This window comes from Corvus kubaryi, unplaced genomic scaffold, assembly GCF_017639235.1.
Source record: "Corvus kubaryi isolate FWS band 111438036 unplaced genomic scaffold, C.kubaryi_AGA036_p1.0 37352, whole genome shotgun sequence".
Classification (NCBI taxonomy): domain Eukaryota; kingdom Metazoa; phylum Chordata; class Aves; order Passeriformes; family Corvidae; genus Corvus; species Corvus kubaryi.
Genome location: NW_024581114.1, coordinates 3,011,770 through 3,019,162, shown reverse-complemented (window position 1 = coordinate 3,019,162; position 7,393 = coordinate 3,011,770).

The window sequence follows — 7,393 nt, the reverse complement described above, 5'->3', positions numbered from 1 at the left end:
TATGGATCAGCGTGGCAGCATCCTCTGTCCCAGCTGGCTGATCTGGGGGGCCAGGTCAGGAACTTTTGGAGTTGGATAAACTTGTTTTTCCAGGCCCACCTCGGCTGTAACCCCCAGGTTCCTGTTTGGGCTGACAAGCTGGAGCAGGGGTGGGGTGCTGAGGGCCCTGCTGGCTCCTGACAGCCCTGCTGGCTGCTGACAGCCCTGCCTGGCTGCTGCTCTCTGCCTAATGCTGCGCAGTGCTGGGTTAATGAGTCATGGCTCTGCCGGTCCTCCCTGGCTGCAATGGCCTGGACTCTGCCCAGGCTGCTCCCTGAATCAGCAGAATCCCTCAGCCTGGTGTCCTTAGGTTGTACTGGCTCTGCAGAGTGGAGCTGGCAGGGAGCAGGGGCAGCTTTGCTTCCAGGAGCATCCCTGCAGCCTCGGAGGTGGCTGGAGGGTGATGGTGTCTGGGCCACGTCTGCACAACCATTAACAGCTCCCACTCAGCTGCTGGTGGAGCTGCGAGCTGCAGAATGACAGCTCCTCAAAGACCTTCTCTGGGTGCAATACAGGCAGAGCTGGTGTTCAGGGTGTGTGACAAGGGACCGCAGAGCAGCCAAAGCAGAATGTTTTGGCTTCTGCTTAAACCTTTGGGTTCAGTCTGTGTGTTTTATCTAAGTTAGATAAGATATGGGGAGGGAATGGTGTAAAGGGAAGAGAACACGCACTAAGTTCATGCTCTCGTGTGTGAAATACATTCTGGGTGACACAAAGGTGCTCTTGTGCTCACTGAGACAGGGCTGCTTTGAAAACCTTGCACTCAGCTTAGGATGCTGCTGCTGGACATGTCTGATCCCATTTGGGAGAGAAGAGAGTGGAAAAAGGTGATGAAGGCTCTGTTACTCATTGTTACTGCAAGGGGAAGAACAGAATTTCCTAGAATGTGGAAAGCAAGGGGCTTTTTTCCTTGTCTTCATGTAAAAAGAAAAATTAAATCTAAAAGAAAGAAAGAAGTTTCACTGAATTGTTTAACCCTGCTGGGGGAGAAGGCCCAGGTCTGGGGTACTGTGTGAGCGTGTTTCTCCCTGCACAGAACGTGGAGAAATTCAGTAAGTGATGCTTGGATTGATTCTGTGGCTTCAGCTTGTTTTGATGTGGGGATTTAATATGGCTTAAGCCAGTGATATTAGCCAGACCCAGTGAGATCCCAAATGAGGATTCACTTGGGTGAGAGGAGATGGATTTTCAATATGACGCCTTTCAAGGGGTGGGAGGATACTGTTGCTTTAGGTTTTCTTCATAGTATCCTTACCTGTACCGTGTTTTATGGAACTTTTGTGTCTATATTACCTGGAGCAGGGGATCGAGTGACAGAACAGGGCTGTCCTGCAGATCCTGGGTATTGCAATGACCTGAAACCCTTCCTGAATGTTCCCTGTTACATCAGAGAGTGCAGGAAAGCTTGTGGAGAGAAGCTGCTGTGGTTCCTACACATCAGCAATGCGATCCCAGGGCTGCCAAACTGCTGCTGCCTTTTGACCTGTCCCTGCAATAAGATGCAGGGAGCCCGAGTGGCCGCGTCCCCGTGAGCTGAGTGACCAGCTGACCATCAGTGGGGCTTGGGATGCAGTTGTCCTACAGGCAGAACTGCTGGCCGCTCTCACAGGACTCTTCCCTTGCCGTTTCTGTGTGATTTTTGCCTGTTTTACCGTTCTACAGAAAGCAGCTGCCCGTTCTGGCTGTGCTGCTCTCAGTTCTGCTCCGTTCTCAGCCGCCTGTGGCTCAGGGCAAAGGTGTTGTCCCATTTCCCAGCCTGAGCTCGGCCCAGGAGCAGTGGCAGTGCTGGGAGGAGCCCCAGGAGGGGCGGAACTGACCGGGGCTGGAGTGAGAGAGCTCTGAGCAGGTGCCTGCACCTCCCGGAGCCTCTGCTCGGCTGCCCTGCCTCGGATCAGCCCTGGGAGCACGAAGGTGGGATCACCTGGACCTTCAGATGGACCTCAGGGACTGCTGCCAGCTGGATCAGCTCCTACCACGGCCCTGGAGGGAACTGGTAAATGTCTCTCCTCTCTGGGGAGTGTCAATTCATCTCTTAAGGGAAGTTTCTGCCATGTGATTAATTAAAGAAAGGCAAACAGGAGTTGTTAAGCTGGTGTCTTGTATTTGGGGAATTAGGATGCTATGGGGAGTTTGGAGGAGAAGAAAGCAATGGGGAAAATACAATAATAACAGTGATTAATAAGCACTGCCAAGAATGAAAGCCCAGAAGCACTTTCTGGATGGCTTGGTGGGATGTTGCAGGAGTTGCAGCAGAAGGTGGGCTAATACAGCACTGACCTGAAAACCTTTGGGGCGACTAACCTGAAACTCAGGACCCACAGATTGTAGGATTTGTGTCAAACCAAAGGCAGAATTTATCAAATGTGTTCTCAGCTTAAAAAGGGAAGCCTGTGTGTAAGGTTGAAAGTCAGGGAAACTGAGTGTATTTGGAGAAGCAAGGCCCTTCCTCTCCTACCTGAAGGTTCACAACAGGAAAGATTGATATCTTTGGGGAAAAGGAGAGGAATTGTTCTCATTCTGCCACCACCACGAGTGGTTTGGTCTGGAATAATGGAATTGTTTAGGTTTAGGCTGACTTTTCTCTGGGATGGCAGTTCATCCTGGTGAGCATAATGGACCCAGCTCAGACATCACTTCTAATTCCACGGCTTAGAGCTAGAAAGGCTTGATTAGAACAGCCTGAATAAAAGACCCTGGGCATCCTGGTGTAGTTTCGAAGTCAGCCTGGTTTAAAACAGGCAGTTGAAGGAGCTGATTTCAACCCAAATCTTTCTGAGGTGTGAAAACTGTTGCTTTGTCTTTTTCACTCAAACTTTCTCCTCTTGCTGGGTTTCACCCAAACATTTCACAGATGAAAATTCAGCTTTGTTTTGCCTTGCTGCAGGAATTATTTGAAGCTTTCAGAGGCAGATGATCCGTTTACATCAGATTTTCAGTGAGAGTTGCTCAAATCTTTAGTGAAACTCAGCAATTCTTCAGTTCCCGGCTCAGGGCTTGTGACTGGGTTGGTCAGAGTGTAAAACTCCACTTGTTGACAAGAGGAGGAAGACACAATGCTGGGAATGAACTGAAACAAATGTGCTGAATTAAATGAAGCTTGTGGTATCACATATTTCTGTGCTGACAAAGTGATTGCTGCAGGTCTTACCTGACAGAACCTTTTACCTTTCTTGGAATGCAGAATTTCTGTAACAGGAGAGTATTTCCACCTTCCACACCCCTCAGCTTGTTGTTTTATGGTGATGATTTCTTCATAGGCTAATTCACTGTTACATGATCCACCAGGCAGCTTTTTCCTGCTGCTTTGTCACCCCTACAGTGAGATTTAGCACGAGCTGGCATCCAGCCACCTACCCCAGCAGCTGGGGGTGAGTTGGTGTGATTTGTGCAGGCTGGGGCACTTCTCTCCAGGTAAAGCACCCCAACAGTCAACGTGAAGTAAAACAGGTCATGTGTTATCTTTTCTCTAAAGGGAAAATTGCCTTTTCGGGGCCAAACTGAGTCCTTAAATGGAAAATTCAACTCAATGTGCATGACCATGTAAACTTTGAGCAGCACCTCTTTAAACTGTGCTTGTGAATTTATTTGTTTCCTCCTTCCCTAAACCATTAGGGTTTCTTATAGGTAGCAAGCAGCAGAGGGGAACTAAAACCATTCGAAAAATTAAAAGCCGGATCATTATCCTGCTGTAAAGATGTTCCCCAAAACATCATTGCCTGGCCCTGTCATGCTTAGTTTTTAGTGGCTCAAAGGAAAGTTTTACAGTTCCCAAAACAGCAATTCTGCAGCCTTGTCTGTCCCCCGAGGAGGAGGACAGATAAAGCAGGATCTTCCTCTTCTGTACCAGATTGTTTTGCTCTCCTATGGCTGTGCTTGTCCCTGACCTGTTAATTGCCTTTGAGATAGTCTGGTTTGTCCTGATCCTGGTGGGAAATGTTGGAGGGATGGTGAGGTCATTGTTTAAACAAGGCAGCTCCTTCCAGAGCCGGACGTGTTTGCAGGACAGGCAGGTGGGTGCTGCTGTCAGGTCTTGATTCTGATGTTTTGGAATTGCTTGCTTTTTTCCTCAGGGTGAAAAGGTTACAGTCAAGAAGTGATTTTTTAATTAATTGGTGCAGTCTCCTGGGAATGGAGCCCTTGTTGTGCCCTCACAGTGCCTGGTGGGTATTGCTGGTCTCTGCTGTCCTGGCTGGTTGGATGGGCACTTGCAGCACTTTGTGTCACCTTTGTCTGTCCCCTTTGGTGTCAGACCGAGGGGAGGAGCTGTCCCCACCACCTGCACTGCCGTCCTGTGCCAGAGAAGCCACAGAACTTTGTCGTGATTCTGGCAAAAACCTAACAGTTTTGTCTTGAATCACTGCATGTCTTTTGTAAAAACATCTGCTCCCAAACACTGACCATGCTGGGGACTCGGTGAGAGCCAGGAGTTTGGGGCTTTAACATCCCCCTCTTGCCTTTCAGCTGGTGCTCACCCCTTTCTCTGCAGGATGGCAGGGGTCTGGTAACCTGTTGGAAGAGGAAATACAATTTCACTGTGAGCAAAACAGGGTGGCAGCAAAAAAGAACCAAAAGTCTCTGCTCACTCTGTCTTGCTATCCAAACACAAACCAAATTCTGGAGGTTTTGGAATTCAAAACCTGGTGCATTGGGAGGGGGAAAGGAGGCTTAGATGTCTCAGAATCCACAGGTGTGGTGTTGCCAGTGGATCCCTGGCAGGAATCAGAGGCTGGTGAATGCCACGGGGCTCCTCCTGTGCAGCACCTTTGCACTCAGCTGTTGCACAAGAGGCCCTCGAGCAATCTCCTGCTCCTGAGGCTGTGGGGCAAGAGCAGGGGAATTCTTTGTCCTCAAGGCTGTGTTCTCACATGTTCATGTGTTTCCAGGAGCTGAGGGCTGCAGGAATGCTGGATAACCCCGTATCTTGTGTACCCCAGGCCCTTCCAATGTATAGCAGCAAAGTCCGCTGGCTCTAGCACGAGTGAGTATTGGTGCCTTTCTCCTTCGTGTTCCCAGTGAATTCTCTTTCTGTCCAGCGTGTGTGACCCCAGAGCAGAGCTGTGCAGTGCAGTGAGCACACCGACAGTTTAAACAGGTTTGTATCTTAAACTATTCGGCGTTTGGAAACACTTTGTTGTTCCACTGTCTTGTCTGAATGGTGCTGTGGGAGACCTGGGCGCTCGTTGAGCTCGGAGTGGGTTACAGACGACTCAGCTGTGTTTATCTTGTTAATATTGGTAACTTTTAGAGGCCCTAACCAAGATTTGGGGGTAAGGGACGTGACAACTGTTGATTTATGAGTTCGAGCCTCTTCGCCCTCGAAAGCTTTTTCTTCAGTACTGCTGCAGTTGCTTCCCTGACTCTGTTTGTCCCCAGGCTCTGACCTTCTATGAATGAGAAGAGAGGAGGATTTCACCCCCCTGCCCCAACTCCCCCCTTGTGAGATGCCGGCTGTGAGTGTTTCTTTGGCAGTGTCTTAGCTGGTTGTTGTGAGCAATGGTCAAGGAAGCAATCAGCAAGTATACTGCCCTAGAAGTGCTGCACATTGTTGGGCTGCCTCACCTCCCTGCCCTCGGGTGAGGGGATCGGGGCTGGGATGCTGCCCAGGTGATCTGTGTGGAGCTGGAGCTGCTGTGAGGAGTGCCCCAGGGTGCTGTCACTGCATCGGAGAGGAAGAAAAAGAGAAGATGAACACGCTGCTGCAAGTTTTGTTCTTTCTTTGTCCTTCCCGAATGCCTCTGGAGGGCTCTGTTGCACCCTGTCCCTGTAGCAGAGCTGTCCTTTTGCTGCTTTGCACTTCTTCTGTTCCAGGTCACCGGTGTGAAATAACTCGAGCGAGGCTTTCAGGGAAGCTGATGTGCATCATGACTGTTTTCCAGCTTGAGGCTCTCATCAGCTTTTCTGTCTCACCTGTGCTAAAGCCACAGGCTGTGGGCAGCCCTTTCTCCTGCACGGTGTTTGATTTACAGGAAGCTACACCTGAAAAATCCTACAATCTGGCCTGTTTTTCAACTGCTAAATATAAAGTACTTTGGTACTGTAGGTAATGAGAATATTAGAAAAATATCACTGAAAAATTCCACGAAGAGCAGTGCAGAGGCAGCCTCTTTGCACTCTGTGGAAATGCCCTTTCCCAAAGTGCCACCCCTCCCTCCATGCTGGAGTCTGAGCTGGGGGGTCTTATGATCAGGTCTTAAGTGTAATTTTTGATGTTTGTTGGTGGCATTCTCTGTTTCATTATGAATGTACAATATTAATATCTTTATTTTTCTCCACACAGCCACAGCATGAAGGAATATCCCATATTAATCCCCTAATTTAAATTTGAAATTAATAACTATCTCAACACTTGGAGCATCCTTTAATCCATTGATTGTTGCTGGCTTAATTCCAGCAGTGTCACTAATTACATTCTGCCTGCAAAAACATCCTCACTGCTCGTGGCTTTTTCTTGAGAGCTGCTGGCTTGAATTCTTGTGCCATCTCTGCAGCCTGACTACACGTTTTTGTGCTGATGGAACTGTTTAAAATGACTGAGCATCTCTGCTTGCTGCAAGGAAAGCCCCTGAGGGGGAGTGCTCGTCGTGGGTGACGTGTGTCTTCAAGAGCTGCCTCTTGTGTTGGTCTGGTTAAAGGGGATTTCAGGCTCCAGGGAGCCCCAAGGAGTCAGGTTGGAGAGGAGCTCAGGTGCCAGAGTCAGCTCTCAGCCCTGGCAGCAGAGCTGGCTGCCTTGGGGGGCTCGGTGCTGTGTTATTGCTCCTCAGCAGAGGGGTGGGAGGCAGGAGAAGGGGGGTACTGACCTGCAGCAGCAGCAGTAAAGTCATGATGTTTGGCCTTGCATGATCAGGATAAAATAGGAATTCATTCATACAGCATTTGCTAATTCCAGAGGACTGGGAATAAGTTAAAACTAATTTTAATTCAACTTATTTTCAGTTAGTGTATCCAGAAGACTTGGGATAAACTAAAACTAGCTTTAGTTCCATTTATTTTCAGTTGGTGTAATGACATGAGGGCACCTTGGGTGGCACTGCCCCCACGTTGGCTTTTATTGTGTGACACATCTGGCTCCTGCAGGAGAGTGGGAGCGGAGCAGACGGAATGTCTGCACCTCTTTAACTGCCTGCCTGCCTCTCTGCTCGTTTTCCTTGGTAGATACAGAGAGAATGTATTTCCTTGGGGGTTTTTTACTTGGGGGTCTTCTAAATCTCCTTGAAGAAGGGTGTCTGGAGGGGGCAGCTGCTGAGAGATGGTTCTGAAGGCTCTGAGTGATCATTCTGGAATTTTCTGAGCAGCCCTGGATGTCTCTCAGCAGTGCTGTATCAAAAGCTGTCAGTATTAGTGTCTATCCAAAATG